The sequence below is a fragment of the Schistocerca gregaria genome, chromosome 4, assembly GCF_023897955.1.
Source record: "Schistocerca gregaria isolate iqSchGreg1 chromosome 4, iqSchGreg1.2, whole genome shotgun sequence".
Taxonomy (NCBI): Eukaryota; Metazoa; Arthropoda; class Insecta; order Orthoptera; family Acrididae; genus Schistocerca; species Schistocerca gregaria.
Window position 1 is genome coordinate 72,423,332 of NC_064923.1, and position 18,160 is coordinate 72,441,491.

An 18,160-nucleotide genomic window follows, 5' to 3' on the forward strand; every position below is an offset into this window, starting at 1 on the left:
GGAGAGCAGCGTCAAACCGGTCTCATGACTGAAGACCACAACAACAACAACAACAACAACAAGGGGTACCTTACACATAGGAGTAATGAAGCAACTTAAATCACTTTATAAAAACAACTCTTGCACTCCAGACTGAATACCAATTAGGTTCCTTTGAGAGTATGCTGACGCAACACCTCCATACTGAACAATCATTTACAGCCGCTCGCTCGATTTAAGATCCCTATCCAAAGATAGGAATGTTGCACAGGTCACAGCAGTATTCAAGAAAGGCAATAAGACTTCAGTAAATTACAGGCCTATATCATTAACGTCGATATGCAGTAGGATTTTGGAACACACAGTGTTCGAACGCTATGAATTACCTGGAAGAGAATGGTCTCTTGACACACAGTCAACTTGTATTTAGAAAATATCGTTCTTGTTAAACACAACTAGCTCTTTACTCACACGAAGTATTAAGTGCTATCGACAAGGCATTTCAGATTCATTCCGTATTTCTAGATTTCCAGAAGGCTATCGACACCGTATCTCAAAAGCGGCTTGTAATCAAAACTGCGTGCTTGTGGAACTGTCTCAGTTATGCGACTAGATTCCTGATTTTCTGCCACAGAGGTTGCAAAATGGTTCAAATGGCTCTGAGCACTATGGGACTTAACTTCTGAGGTCATCACTCCCCTAGAACTTGGAATGACTTAAACCTTACTAACCTAAGGACATCACAGTCATCCATGCCCGAGGCAGGATTCGAACCTGCGACCGTAGTGGTCGCGCGGTTCTAGACTGTAGCGCCTAGAACCGCTCGGCCGTCACGGCCGGCGAGAGGTTGCATTTCGTAATAACTGACGGGAAGTTATCGAATAAAACTGAAGTGGTTTCAGGCGATCCCCAAGGAAGTGTTACAGGCCCTCTGCTGTTTCGTATCTACATGAACGATGTAAGAGACAATTTGAGCAGCTATCTCGGCTTGTTTGCAGATGACGCTGTCGTTTACCGCGTAGTAAAGTCATCAGAAGATCAAAACAAATTGTAAAACGATTTAGAAAAGACAGGTATCTAGCGATAAAATTGGCAATTGACCCTAGATAGTGGAAACTGTGAGGTCATCCACGTTAGTCCTAAAAGGACCCCGTTAAACCTCGGTTACACGATCAAACAATTCTAAAGGTCGTAAATTTATCTAAATACCTAAGAATAACTTAAAATGGAAAGAGCACACCAAAAATGTTATGGGGAAGGCGAACCAAAGACTTCGTTTACTGGCAGAACACTTAGAAGGTGCAACAGATTTACTAAAGCGACTGCCTACACTACGCTTGTCCGACTTCTTTCGGACAGTTTAATGGACTACATCGGGAAAGTTCAAAGGAGAACAGCAAGGAACGGGGCGAGAGTGTCATGGACATGATGCAGGTTCTCGGGTGAACATAATTTTTAAAAAAGGTGCTTTTGTTTGCGATTGAATCAACTCTCGAATTTTAAGTCACCAACTTTCTCCTCCGAATGCGAAAATATGTTGTTGACGCCGACCTACATAGAGATAAACGTTCATAATAAAATAAGGGAAATCAGAGCTCGCATGGAAAATCATAGGTATTCGATTTTTTCGTGCGCCGTTCGAGAGGGAATAATAGAAAATTATTGTGAAGACGGTTCGCTGAAGCGTCCCTCTGCCAAGAACTTAAGTGTGATCTGCAGAGTAACTATGTAAGTTGTAGATGTAGAGAGTGTGTAATCGAATTATTCACGGCTCTAAGCTCGTCATGATGATGAATGCTTACCTGAAATCTATTTATTTCAGTGCAAGTCACCGTGAGAAAGTTGGAATATGAATGAACACTGTACGAGTGTTAGTGAGCCACCTATTCAAACTAAGGTGAACACCAATATAACTGTATCGGTCAATTCCAGATGACCACTTCATACGCCGATAAAAATCTTCCCGGGTGATCAATTGCATCGTCTTGTCGCAACGTTTTGATGAGTTTAGTACCAATCATCTTCTGGCGAAATCTTGTATTTCTAGATAAAATTCGTCTCTGGTTCCCCAGGAATAGATGTAGCAGTTTGATGCTACAGCTGAACTGCTCGAGCACTTCGTGTTGCCACAGGAAGCCAACGATGTTTTGGTTCAGTTCAAAGAGGCTCCTTCTCAAAGCACTGAGTCCTGCTAGGTGTTCACGATTCACATTCAGTTTAAACTATCCACATGTGATTACTTTTCAGTTGACCGATTGCCTTATAAAAACCACATCCGACTTCAGTTTGAGAATAACAATACATGTGACTTTTTCAGCTTCGAGTGCAATACGGCAGTGTTACAAATAAACGTAAGAAAACTGAAAATATCAAGAAGGAAATGAAATACATCCCGTAAAAGATATGCTGATGGGATGGCCAGTGGAAAAAGAAGAGTTTATGTATCCATTGTGAAATGTACTGTAAATGCCATCAACACTAATACAGGGTGTCCGAAAAGACTTTCCCTGATTACATAATTTGGTAACTCAGGCTAGAAGTAAGATACAAATATGAAACCTTAGTCGAATTCTTTACAACTATCAAAGTTTTTTTTTCTGTTTTACGTTCGCAGTACGTAAGTAGTGAATGAGGTGCAGTCGCCAAGAAGCCATGTTAACCAATCAGGAGAAGGCACAGTGTGTCCTGTGGTACCATGAGACACGATCACCAACCACAGTGCAGAGACACTTCCAGATAACATTTGGAAGGAATCCACATGATGTCAAGAGCATTAAAGCCTGGTATGAGAAGTTCAAGAGCACAGGATCGGTTGCTGACCTTCCGAGGTCTGGTCGACCAAGAACCTCAGCAGACAGGGTGGAAGCTGTAAGGCAGTCTTTCCTGCGAAGTCCGATGAAATCGGTGCGCAGGGCCTCACGTGAATTACAGATGCCAAAAAGCTCTTTCCATGACATTTTACACAAACGTTTATTGTTTCATGCATACAAAGTGCAAATCGTTCAGGCCTTGTTGCCCAATGACAGTACACGTCGATATGACTTTGCGGTCGAAATGCTATCACGTATTGAGGACGAGGATGGTTATCTCAAACGAATTGCATTTTCCGACGAAGCAACCTTTTCTGTCAGTGGAGTAGTGAATCGCCATAATGTGCGCATTTGGGGTTCACAACCCCCTGGCGAGGTCATGGAGTGCGCCAGAGACAGTCCAAAGGTGAATGTTTCGTGCGCGCTATTGCACTATCGAATTATCGGGCCATTCTTCGTCGCTGAGGCTACCATCATATCTGCATGTATCTGGACATGTTGCGACTGTATGCTGTTCCTCAGCTGCTTCAGTATCACCCCCATGTGCACCGCCTCATTGGGGTTTGGACGTCCGTGCCTATCTCGATATGACCTTTCATGGGCGATGGATTGGTCGTGATGGGTCAACGGTTTGGTTCGACGCTCTCCTGACATAACCCCATTAGACTTCTTTTTATGGGGTTATGTCAAGGACGAGGTCTACCGAACACGTGTGCCAGATCTGAAACCCTGCGGCAACGGATAACCACAGTCGTTGAATCGATCCGTCCAGTGATGTTGGATAATGTGTGGACGGAAATTGAATATGGCCTAGATGTGCTACGTGCTACCAAGGGTGCTCATGTTGAAGTTTACTGATGTGTGAAAAAAACTCTGATGGTTTGTAGACAATTAGACACCAGTTTCGTATTTGTATCTTCCTTCTAGCCTGAGTTATCAATTTATGTAATCAGGGAAACACTTTGCGGACACCCTGTATATGCTGGTGATATACCTACTGCATAGTAAACACATAGCATATATTATTTTGACCCCTTACATCCTATATAGTTTTCAAAGAACTAAATCTGTGAATATTCGGAGCATAAAGAGCAGATTACTGAAGCTGTTCGAAAAGGACAGTGTATTCTTATTGAAGGTAAAAAAATATTTTTTAATACAATCTCCTGCGATGTTAATTTCTGATTAACAGAAATAAAATAAATTTTCAGCACCTATTTATGTTTATTCATAACTAGCTTTTGTGTATATGGGGACGATAGAAATTATGGAATCAGCCGCAGAACCCTAGAATGTGTTTTAAGATCGAACACGGTCCACGATGAAAAGTTGTCTCAGAGCAACTGCTTGGTTTAAGACTAGTCTTTCGAGTGGAACACAGCTCGCTTTGCCGCACACGATTCCTTGAAAATAGTTGTGACCAGGTACATTCCGCCTTCCTAGAATTCAGACAGGCGTTCGGCACCGAATTACTTTGTCAACTAAGAAACCAAAAACATATACGTACTACTCACTCCAAGAATCAGAATACTTAAGACAGTACGTCATAGACGATGCGAGCGTTCAACAGAAGCGAAAGTAACATCTGATGCCTCAAGGGTGTGCAATAGTAATATCTGATGTTCACAATACACATAAGCGATAAGGTCAGAGGCACCCTCTGCTTGTTCAATGACGATGCTGTTGTCTAACGGAGATGGGGAGACGACGGGGAAATTATTGCACATGCTGTTTGGAATAGCATTTATTTTTACAAGCGATTAAATGCACAACACAATGTCCGTAACAAAAAGAAAGCAGTTTTGAATTGTTTTAAAGTGTAGAGCTTCACGAAATTTGCTTCAGCTGTTAACAAAATCCACTGCTGTTGCTTGTCCCTCAATGCTGGGATTGTACTGCAACTTTTGATAAGAACAACAGTCCCACAGAACCACATGTTGACTCCCCAGTAATCGCAGTGTGACACGAGTTTGTGAAACATAGAGCTTTGTGGGTAAATAAGAGAAATACAAGTTAAAATAAAAGCCGCGCAAGTTAAATGTTTATTTGATACTACAATAGTGAAGTCTTAGTCACAGTACATAATTAAAGCCAGTCGGAGTGGCCGAGCGGTTCTAGGCGCAACAGTCTGGAATCGCGCCACCGCTACGGTCGTAGGTTCAAATCCTGTCTCGGGCATGGATGTGTGTGATGCCCTTAGGTTAGTTAGGTTTAAGTAATTCTAAGTTCTAGGACACTGATGACCTCAGATGTTAAGTACCATAGTGCTCAGAGCCATTTGAACCATTTGAACCAATGGCGGCACAATCAAGTCACTACAAATCATGCTCATGCTTGCCCAACCGTTAATTCTATGTCCTAATATAGAACAGATAAAAACTACACCAGGATAAAAATTGCCAAGAATTCTTGCACTGATAAATTCGCAAGTCGCAAGTGTATCAAGCACAGCAAGCTTCTGTATGGAATGCAGCACATAATTTTATTATTTCCGAAGTGGTATATCATGTCAGTCCTCCATGACCGAGTATAGCGATTTTGAGATTCTTTTCTCGGAACATAGTAAAATTATGTGCTACATACCATACGGAAGCGAGCTGTGCTTGATACACTTAAGATTGTCTGCCTCCATAGCTGAGTGGCACCGGCACGTGTTTGGTCAGAGAACTGGGTGGTCTCTGCAATAAAAAAAAGAAAAAAACTGTGGCAAGCGATCAACAACGAACCTCAACAGATGTCATAGTCCGCCCCGATAGCTGAATGGTCAGCGCGACGAACTGCCGTCGTAAGGGGCCTGGCTTCCATTCCCGGCTGGGTCGGGGATTTTCTCCGCTCAGAGGACTGGGACTTGTGTTGTCCTTATAATTTCATCCCCATCCGACTTGCAGGTCGCGCAGTGTGGCGTCGAATGCAATAAGACCTGCACCAAGGCAGCCGGATCTTCCCCGTTAGGGGCCTCCCGGCCAGTGACACCAAACACTCATTTCCATTTCCAACGGATATCATGTGACGTGCACTTCGAGCAAATATAACGAACAATAACGTAAAAAACGCAAAATAAGAAAAGAAAGAAGTGTTCAGTGCGGCAGCATGTCATGCGTGGGACCATGTTTCGATTCCCGGCCGGGTGAAATTTTCCCCGCCCGGAAACTGAGTGTTGTTGACTTCGTCATCATTTCAGCCTCATCGACACGAAAGTCGCCGAAGTGGCGTCACCTCTTTAAGACTTGCACCAGGTGACCGGCCTACCCGACGGGAAGCCATAGACAAATAACATCTCATTTCACTTATGGCTTGTGCATTTATATCAGCCATACGATCGTTGTCTCACAGCAGGACAAATTGCAAGAATCCTTGGCAATTTGTACCTTGGTGTATTTTTATCTATTCTTCATTAGGCCATGGAATGAACGGTTGGACAAGCTTGGGCATGATTCCGTACTGACTTAATTGTGCCACCATTGCCTCGTTTGTCGAGAATTCTTCCGGATTCTATGACCGTGGTCCATGGAACTCTTCTGTCCCTGACGTTTCGTCCAAAGCTACGTTAGACATCTTCGGAGGTGCTGGTTGTGCTCAGTCTTGCAGACTGACGAGTCGGACTTCGAAGAACGGCCTAAGTAGGTGTGTGTGTGTGTGTGTGTGTGTGTGTGTGTGTGTGTGTGTGTTAGGGCTTGTGGGCGCTCAACATCGAGGTCATCAGCACCCACGGCCTAAGTACAGTGGAAAGTGGGCGTGGTCTGGGTTTCACGTGACAGCAGAGATAAACCTTGTCAAGGATATAACCATCGATCCTAGTACGACAAAGATAAAAGCTTCTCATCGATTCTGTTGCGCCACTGTCCATATATCGCTGAGTTTCATAGCTTCTTATACTTATGTTTATATATTTCGATGGCTTCTCTATATAGCCGTGGATAATAGTTCGTCACAGTACATAAAACTTCAGTTTCCGAAAATTACACAATGTGATCACCCGACTGAAGAGCACATTCCTCCACGGCTAACTTGTCTATTTCCCTTAGTCCACAAAGATTTTTATGTTCCTTTAACCGTGTGTTCAAACTTCCTTTAAAACTTCCAATGCAGACCCTACCACAGGTACACGGAATCTTGTACACACCACTTGCAGACAGGGGGGGACGTTTATCCTTAACGGAACGAAGTTCTTGGCCTATTTTCTTAGCTGGTCTGAAAATCGGTCGAACGTTATGTTTCCTTAAAATCTTGCCGATGTGATCCGTTACTTTTTTGATGAAGGCTAGAGAAATCGTGTTCTTCCATCGTTGTGCCCTATCTTTGTCCTTAGGCCTCCTGTTATTCGGTCGCAGAACTCTATTTATTTCCTTACTAGAGTACCCATTCTTCTCAAATGCCTGTTTTAGATGTTTTAACTCCGTGTCCAGGTACTCAGGCGCACAAATCCATTTGGCTCTGTCCAGTAGACTCTTAATTACACCTCTTTTCTGTTGTGGATGATGATTGGAAACATGCGAGTATCTGTCGGTATGTGTGACCTTCCCAAAGACTTTATGTTTCAAGCTGCTATCAGCCTGTCTCATAACGAAGACATCCAAGAAAGATATTGCATTTCCATGGTAAACTCGATTTTAGGATTTATAAAAATGGTTCGAATGGCTCTGAACACTATGGGACTTAACTTCTAAGGTCATCATTCCCCTAGAACTTAGAACTACTTAAACCTAAGGACATCACAAACATCCATGGCCGAGGCAGGATTCGAACCTACGACCGTAGCGGTCGCGCGGTTCCACACTGTAGCGCCTAGAACCGCTCGGCCACCCCGGCCGACTAGGATTTCTACTATTTAAATAATAAAAAAATTCCCCTAAAGCTTTTTGCCATGTGACCAAACAACCACACATTTATTATCCAATTATCGATACCATTGACACGGTATTTAGGCCGTTCTTTGGCGTCCGACTTGTCAGTCGGCAAAACTCAACACAACCAGTGGCACCTCCGAAGATGTCCAACGTAGCTTTGGACGAAACGTCAGGGTTAGAAGAGTTCCATTGACCACGTCCATACAACCAGGTAGAAATTTAAGGCAGCTGAAATATCCGGTCGTGAAAGCCTTTACTGTGTGACTGCCTCGGTTGCCTGGTCTCATATTTCGTAATTGTTGTCAGATGTTTATTCACAATTCCCATTATATATTCTTCCACAGATGTTTTACATTTGAAAACGACATAGTTCGTTGAAACCGGTAATATAACCCTCCTTTTCTTTATGAAAGAAAAAAATTATGTACTGTGACTTATATCGCGGCCACACTCCTTTACGACAATTATGTCGGAATATAGAAAGTCCGTACAAAACAAAACACTAACCAAAGGGGCCTCCAGATCCCCACACTCAAACCAAGAGTACAAAACCGAAATATGCGAATGCACCCAAATAACTAAAACGTGACAAGCAAAAAACAAAAATCAATAAAATTCAAAAGTTGAATTCAGGGCAGAAATGAGTGGCATCAATGAATTTAATTAAATACGTAAACAGTATTCTAACATAAAATTTTATGAAGGCACACCAATTACTAAAACATACGTACAGTACAAAGTAAATATTAATAAAGGCAAACGTCAGAACCAATGATGGAAGGACTATACACACTAACGGCTGCTGTATAAACGTTACTAAAACGTATACTAGTTTCCTTCTATGAGGTCTACCCCTGCATTGGACAAAAAGTCATTTTAGCATCCAGCTCCTTGAAGTATTAATCATGCCTTAATACTCATAAGTTCAGACAACATTGTCTGTGAAGCACAGAGATCTGGTGCTATACTTTGGTTAAAGGGTTGAGATCCCAATAACATTAGTTTATTACTACCGGTGTCGGCTTACGTTAAAGCCATCCTCAGATTTCTTGAGCCTTGCGAGGGTAGGAACAACAAAGTTATGAACACTACTACTATATGCGTTGCTGGAAGAAAACTACAGAAATGCTGTATCGTTTACCCCTATAGCTGGTGTTGGCAGCTCGTCGATTTTTCACCTCATACCACGATCGCACCGTGACTGATGGCTGTGGAGCCACGGGACAAACAGTGTGCAATCCGCGTGACGACTATGGATTACGTCAGCAACAGCCAATGGCGAACGCTTCACAAGAATTGGAATGTCCTTTCTGTATGAAATTCGCAAAGTAAGTTCTTGTAGACCAAGTAAGTAGTCATTTATGTTAAAATAAAATAAAATAAACTTACAGAACGAGAGAAGAAACAGCGTCATCTAGTGACACCGATGTCCATGACAAACTCATCGTTCTTTTTAATGTTTTGTCGGTAAACGAATAAACTAGAGCGTATGCAGAGAAACATATTACAAAAAGACAAAATAGCTGCTAAATTACACTAAAAGATACGACCAGTAAAATATATAAACGTCATTGTATACTAACTAGGCAGTGGCCTCTGGTAAGAATTCAAGACGAAACCGTTGTCTACGAAACGTAAAGGCCGTGATGCAGTCATGGTAACGTAACAGCCTAAGTGCCAGCTAAGAAACGAAAGAAATACACATGGGTATGCCGACTGCCATTAGGGTATCAATCCAGGTTGTTATTTTCGAAGACATTTATGCAGACGACTCATAAATTGCTGAAAGACTGAATAACATCGCTGCCTTATGGGGGCTCCTGTCTCGTAATTGGCGCAATATCGTGCGAAAATTTTATTGACAAACTAGATACTGAAATGGAAGCGACCATATTACAAACGCTGGAGGAACGTTACTTACCATCCTCGAGTGCCATTAGTGAGACGAAATATGGTGATGACACATCGACCATATCTATAGTTTTAACGTTTTATTTTTCCATTACTGTAGACTTATGGAGTAACAATGTATCTTAATGCTGTTAAGACCTGTACAGCCTTCTATCATCAGATTACTAACGACAGAATGTATTGAAGTTTCTAGAATCCCATGCCATGGAAACGCTCACACAGAGATAACTGAGGAGATCGATCTTCTGCGTTATTATGGCCAACATCGGCATCAGGTAATGTAGTTTTCTGTTTTTATGTTTTCATAGCTGCCACTTTGTCACCATGGCATCTTGACAACAACAGCTGCTCTGCTGGTCGATGTGTCGCCATATTTCGTGTCACTAATGGCGCTAGAGGGTACTAAGTAACTTTAGTACAGCGTTTGTAATATGATCGCTTACATTTCAGTATCTAGTTTGTCATTATAATTTTCGCGTGATATTGCGTCAATTACGATGCACGAGCCATAATAAGTTAGCGATGTTTTTCAGTTTTCCAACAATTTATGAGTCATCTGTGTAAACGTGCTCTGGATCGTTACCTTGATCCGGGTAGGCATCCAGATGTGAGCTCCTTTGGTTTCTTAGCTGCCACTTCGGCCGTTACGTTACCATAACAACGGCGTCCTTTTCAGTACACACTTCTATGATTTCAAGGGGGCCATCTTGGACTTTGCGTTGCCTAGACAACTGCGTCGTTTCGAATTCTTAGCAGAGGGCACTGCCTAGTATATAACGATATTTTCTTAATATGTGTTGGCTGTTTCTCAATAAATCGTTTCCTTCGAGATAGCTAATAATGATCGAACACAGTTTATGTTCCAACATCCTACTTCAGACCAACGTTAGCGACGTGAGTATGCAATTCAGCAGATTAATTCTATTTCCTTTCCTGGGTATTGGTGCGACTTGTGCAGCTTAGGTACGGATCTGGTTAGTTCTACAGGACTGCTAAATATGGGGCTACCGTATCAGCATACTCTGAGAGGAACCTGCCTTGTATAGAGTCAGTGTTGGAGGCATTGCTTTTGTGGAGTGATTTAAGCTGCTTTGCTACACCGATAATACCTACTTCTAAGTTACTCATGTTGGCAGTTGTTTTTGGTGAGAAATCTGCAATATTTACGTCGTCTTATTTGGTGAAATAATTTTGGAAAACCGTGTTTAACATCTTTGCTTTAGCAGCACTGTCATAAGCAACATAATCATTCTCATCCCGCAGTGAAAGTACTAACGTTGTTTTTCCGCTGGTGTACTTTACGTATAATACTACGTTAAAAGTTCGACACAATAGGTGAACCATTACTGTTAGAAACTGTGTACATGCCTTGATGCACAGTAAATCACAGCGCGCAAATTACCCAAATTATATGTTTCTTGAAATTTACCCGGCGGATCGAATATTCCATCGTTTTCCGTGAATGTATGCGGGTACAAGAGTTATCTGGACGCACTTCCAAAGAATTTTGAATGACTATATCCAGCTTCATTTAAGAGTGACACCAGTTAAAGAATTTGGACCAACTTTACATATAATTTCAAACCTGTTACAAACATTTCCTTGCAGGCACCGCTCCACTAAATAATGAAATGAAAAACGTATATTGTTGACTACGACGTCGCTGTTCATGCAATGAAACTTCAGCACAAAACATGGCGTATTAATTTACCATTTATTTTCTCCAAAGCCTATTCGCAGCACAGTTTGCAGACAATGACGGCATATAGCACTGAATTTACCTACAAAATAATGTCATTGTACGGCACACATTTCAGCACATACGACGTCAAAAACATTGAGATCCATGAAAAACCTGCTTTGTCTCCGACTTTTTCATTACTCTGAGGGTGAATAATCCGAAAGTAACAAAACCAACCCAATTAGGGTTTTGCGTCTTCAATCATAAAGGGTTTACATGCTTAACGTCAAATAAATGACACATTAACTCATGTGTAAAGTAACCACACGTTTGAAGCCATAGCTCGGTAATGTAGAGTTCGGTAGGTACTACTATAAAACGGCAGGCAAACAATGAATCTGTGCGGATTTAATCACCCTAACGCTCCCCTAGCTAATACCAGTTGTTTATACCCAAAGGGCTCGCTGAAAGTGACGTTACATGATAAACATCTAACATATGGCCGGACATACAAATGGAACGTATTTTGCACCAGTCCACTTACGAAATTTTCGAAAGAGTTGCTATGTGAGCGTAAGAGCAGTAGCGTGAACAGTTCTCACAAAAAGTGTATATGTCGCCTTTTCACGGGGAGCGCAGATGTATCCAATCATCAAAAGTGTTACTGATATAATAAATGTTAATTTTTACCTATTTAAATCAGTGTTAAGGCGTTTGGGTAAAACAACAGTCGAGATCGCAATAAAATTTGTTTATTACAACCGGTTCTGGCTTATTTTAAATCCATCCTTAGATATTTTGAGCCCTGCAAGGGTTGGAACAGCGAAGCTACAAACAGCATTACTACTTACGGCTTAAAAGAAAAATAGAGAAATGCTGTAGCGTTTACCCCTGTGGCTGGTGTACGTTCGTACACTGTGACTTATGGCTGTGGAGCCAGGGGTTAAATAATTCCTTAACTTCATCTACTTCCTGACCATCAAATCTGATGTTAAGTTTCTCGCTGTTTTCATTTCTGCTGCAGCTCGTTACTTTCGTCATTCTGTGATTTACTCTCAATCCATATTTTGTACTTACTGATTGTTCATTTTGCTCAGCAGATCATGCTTCACTTTCACTCAGCGTAGCAATGTCATCGGCGAAACGTATCGTTAATATCCTTTCACCCTGAATTTTAATTCCACTCCTGAACCTTTCTTCTATTTCCATCATTGCTTCTTCGACGTAGAGATTGAAGAGTAGGTCGAAAGGCTACATCCTTGTCTTACAGCCGGCCGAAGTGGCCGAGCTGTTCTAGGCGCTACAGTCTGGAAACGCGCGACCGCTACGGTCGCAGGTTTTAATCCTACCTCGGGCATGGATGTGTGATGTCCTTAGGTTAGTTAGGTTCAAGAAGTTCTAAGTTCTAGGGGACTGATGACCTCAGAAGTTAAGTCCCATAGTGCGCAGAGCCATTTGAACCTTGTCTTACACCCTTTTTATATCCGAGCACTTCGTTCTTGGGCGTCCTTCTTATTCCCTCTTGGCTCTTGTACATATTGCATATTACCCGTCCCTCCCTATAGCTTACACCTATTTTTCTCAGAATTTCGAACATGTTGCACCATTTTACATTGTCGAAGGCTTTTCCAGGTCGACAAATCCTACGAACGTGTCTTGATTTTTCTTTAGTCTTGCTCCCATTATTAACCGCAACGTCAGAATTTCCTCTCTCATGCATTTACCTTTTCGAAAGCCAAACTGATCATCTTCTAGCACACCCTCAATTTTGTTTTCAATTTTTCTGTATATTGTTCTTGTCAGTAGCTTGGATGTATGAGCTGTTAAGCTCATTGTGCGCTAATTCTCGCTCTTGTCAGCACTTGCAGTCTTCGGAATTGTGTGGATGATATTTTTCCGAAAGTCAGATGGTAAGTCGCCAGACTCATACATTCTACACGCCAATGTGAATAGTTGTTTTGTTCCACTTCCCCCAATAATTTTAGTAATTCTGATGGAATGTTATCTATATCCACTGCCTTATTCGACCTTAAGTCCTCCAAAGTTCTTTTGAATTATGGTTCTAATACTGGGTCACCTATCTGTTCTAAATCGACTCATGTTTCCTCTTTTTATCACATAACACAAATCTTACCCCTCATAGAGGCTTTCAATGTATTCTTTCCACTTGTGCGTTCTCTCCTCTGCATTTAGCAGTGGAATTCCCGTTGCACTCTTAATGTTACCACAACTGCGTTTAATGTCACCGAAGGTTGTTTTGACTTTCCTGTATGCTGAAAATCAGACAATCATTTCTTTTTCGATTTGTTCGCTTTTTTCTGGAAGCATTTCGTCTTTCTATTTATTACATTCCTCAGCGACTAGTATTCCTGTATTCCTGAGTTTCCTTGAACATTTTTGTACTTCCTCCTTTAATCGATCAAATGAAATATTTCTTCTGTTATCCATGGTTTCTTAGCAGTTAACTTGTTTGTACCTGTGTTTTTCTTTCCAACTTCTGTGATGGCCCGTTTTAAAGATGTCCATTCCTCTTCAACTGCACTGCCTACTGAGCTATTCTTTATTGCTGTATCTATAGCCTTAGAGAATTTCAAGTTTATATCGTCATTCCTGAGTACTTCTGAATCCCACTTTTTTGCGTATTGATTCTTCCTGACTAATCTCTTAAACTTCAGTTTACTATTCATAACCAATATATTGTGATCTGAGTCTATATCTGCTCCTGGGTACGCCGTACAATCCAGTATCTGGCTTCGGAATCTCTGTCTGACCATGATGTAATGTAACTGCAATCTTCCCGTATCACCTGGCCTTTTCCAAGTGTACCTCCTCCTCTTGTGATTCTTGAGCAGAGTATCAGCTATTACTAGCTGAAACTTGTTACAGAACTCAATTAGTCTTTCTCCTCTCTCATTTCTTGTCACAAGCCCATATTCTCCTGTCACTTCTTCTAATCCTTCCCCTACAACAGCATCTCAATGTCCCATGACTATTAGATTTTCAAATGGTGCAAATGGCTCTGAGCACTATGGGACTTAACATCTAAGGTCATCAGCCCCCTTTAGAACTATTTAAACCCAACTAACCTAAGGACATCACACACATCCACGCCCGAGGTAGGATTCGAACCTGCGGCCGTAGCGATTAGATTTTCATATCCTTTTACATACTGTATTATCCTTTTATCGTCCTCATACACTTTCTCTATCTCTTCATCTTCAGCTTGCGACGTCGGCATTTATACCTGAACTATCGGTGTTGGTTTGCTGTCGATTCTGATAAGAACAACCCTATTACTGAACTGTTCACTGTAACACACTGCCTGCCCTACGTTCCTGTTCATAACGAATCCTACTGCCGTTATACCATTTTCTGCTGCTGTTGATATTACCCTATACTCATCTGACGGGAAATCCTTGTCTTCTTTCCGTTTCACTTCATTGATCCTACTATATCTAGTTTGAGGTTTTGAATTTCCCTTTTCAGATAGTTTACTTTTCCTAGTACGTTCGAATGTCTGGCATTCCACGCCCCGATTCGTAGAACGTTATCTTATCGTTGATTATTCAATCTTTTTCTCATGGTATCCTCCCCCTTGGCAGTACCCTCCCGGAGATCAGAATGGGGGACTATTGCGGAATATTTTGCCAATGGAGAGATCATCATCACACCTTTCAAATACAGGCCACATTTCCTGTGGATACACGTTACGTGTCTTTAATATATACACGTCATTGCATATTTACTAGGCAGCGACTTCTAATAAAATTGCGTGCATATGAACTATCGTCTGAGTTGTACGACTAGATTCGTGATTTCCTGTCAGAAAGGTAGCGGTTGATAGTAAGTGTCGCAAAGTAATCGAGTAAAACAGAAATAATATACGGCCCCTCCCAAGGAGGTGTTACAGATCCTATGATGTTCCTCATCTGCATAAACGATTTACGAGACAATCTGAGTAGCACTCTTACATTATTTCAGATGCTAATGTGATTTACTGTCAAGAGAAATTGCGAAATGGTTCATATGGAAACTGACTCTAAATAATGAAAGTGTGAAGTCATCCACATGAGTAATCAAAGAAACCCATTAAATTTTGGTTTTGCGATAAATCATACAAATGTAAACGCTGTAAATTCAACTAAACATTTAGGGTTTAGAAGTACGAGTAACTTACGTTACATAGATAATGTTGTGGGTAAAGCAAACCAAAGGCTACGATTTATTGACAGAATACTAAGAATATGCAACAGGTCTGTTATAGAGACTGCCTACGCTACGTCTGTACGTCCTCTTCTGCAGTACTGTTGTGCAGTGTTGGATCCGCATCGGTTAGGATCAACGGAGGACATCGAAAAAGTTAGTACTCTCGCGAGATAGGGGAGAGGGCGCAACAGATATGGTTCGTCACTTAGGGTACCAGTCATTAAGATAAATGCGTTTTTTGTGGCGGCAGGATCTTGTCAAGGAATTTCAGTCAACAACTTTCTCTTCAGAGAATGAAACATTTTGCTAGCGCCCACATGCATAGGGAGGAATGAGCATCGTAACAAAATAAGAGAAACCAGAGATCGCACAGAAAGATTTAAGTGTTCGTTTTTCCTGGGCGCTGTTCTAGAATGGAACGGTGGAGAAATAGCTCGAAGGTGGTTCGATTAACCCTCTACCGAACATTGCAGAGTAATCATGTAGACGTACCTATCAATTAATGCGTAGGTTACGAGTCAGTATCAGATTTTTAAATTCGGTCATTAAGACTATAAAATACTGAAAACCAATTGTGCCTTAGGAAGCCTTGAGGTAGGCACCATGCAACAAGGACTGAGTGAACACTTTAGTCGTTTACTAATGCACGAGGTGCTATCCAAAAGCTACGCAAATGTCGGCGCAACTTGTAAAGTCTAGCTAGTACGACGAAAAGGCGACAGGGCACTTTATACACCATTTGCAAGGCAGTGCCTTAAGCACTAGCGATATCACGAGATTCAAAATTAATAGGATGCGTTACGAAAAACCCACAACTTTCCGCGCAGACCCACGAGAAGATGGCGGCTGTTATCTTGACAGATATAAAACTGATCATAAAATTCAGATAAAAATCCGCGGCTACTCCGGCTCGTATCTCTCTCGTGGAATCCACTCGGGAGAAACTTTAAACTGTTTTGGAGCAGGATGCGAGGCTGGAATATATACGATTAGTAAATTTTTCAGGTACAGATTTTGCATTTTCAATAATGACGACTGCGTGATTACATGTTTAAATAGCAGATCGTCTGTTTACTAATATCAACTCAAATTGTCTATAGTTTCGTCCCTTACACAGATCGAGCAAACTTCCCAAATAATTCTTAGATTCAACACTCAAAATTGCTAATCTTCGCTCATAACGAATAGCTTCACAGTCTGTTTGCCTCTCAGTTAATTCGCAAAATAATTTGGTATTCCTACTCAAAGAAATCATGGAGTATTTGCGTTCTCTTGATGTGATTGCTTCTCGCTCTAGGTTGTTTTGTGTCGTCTGCTTTTTCTCTTCGACGTCTTCTGTGATGATTGTGAAATAAATCTTCTCTTGTAATTCTTTAAGGCTCTTCAGTATTTGCAACATTCTTTACTGTGTCGACTTCTGGAATAATTGTCTTCTATAAATATTGGGCAGTTACTGTAGCAATTGCGAAGCAGTCGCCTTCCTGAAGGTTCTGAGTTCTTCGCGCCTCTCCACGGAAATTACTGATGATGATGATGATGATGATGATGTTGGTTTGTGGGGCGCTCAGCACGTTGTTATCACCGCCCCTACACGTTTCCAATCTTTCCGTTTCCACTCTCGCCATGTCTCGCATGATCATGAGATGATGATGAGAACAAAAAAAATGTGTGTGAAATCATATGGGACTTAACTGCTAAGGTCATCTGTCCCTAAGCTTACAAACTACTTAACCTAAATTGCCCTAAGGACAAACACACACACCTATGTGATGACAACACAGACGCCCAGTCACCGGGCGGAGAAAATCCCCGACCCGGCCGGGAATCGGATCCGAGACCCCGTGATCCACAGGCAGCAACGCTAGCAACTAGACTACGAGCTGCGGACGTAAATTACTGTATTCTGCCTCTCAAATTACTGTCCCTGTAGGCTACGAAGCTTCTCCACTTTCCAGCGCCACTAAAACCTGTTCTGCCTATCACCAAGTAATTTAATTTCCACTAATTATCAGATGTACCGCAGCAGTCCTTCTTCATACACCTTAGTCCCGCATTTAGTACGGCACCGGCAGTTTATTTTTTTTATTTTTCAAAGACAAAATGTTTCCTTGTTGTGTAATTACAGAGGAGATTTAAAATATGCCCTTTACATTCTGAGTTCTTATTTAGAAGAAAAATATTGAGGAGCTAGCGGAGAGGGACTCGCGAATGCGTGATATGTGGAATTAAGCTCAAATCTGGACCGCCTGGAGTAATTACGACCAAACGTAATATATTTCTCACTAACTCAAAACAAATATGATGTAAGACACACATAACGTCCCTAGGGTCGAAATTTGTGGAACAAGTGGGACAAGATAGATTGAAAATGACGGATGGTAGTAACTAATCCTAGCTTTTGTGCTTCTTAATGTGGTTGCTGACAATTTTGATCACATTTGAATTAAATTTGAGTCAAGAAATTAACAAAAACTCCAGAACCTTTTGAGATTTTTAGAACTGAACAATACGCCATACCATCTTCTAGATCAAAAACCGCCCAAAAACATTTTTGCTTGCCCTTATGTTCTGAGAAAATTAGTAACCACGCAACTCCGACTAATCAAGTAACATACCAAAATTAGAATACACTGAAACTATGAAACAATTCAGTAACGTGTATGAGCTGCCATCTTACGCCCGATACCGATTGTAGTTTAGTGAAGTAACTTAATGTCAGCTCTATT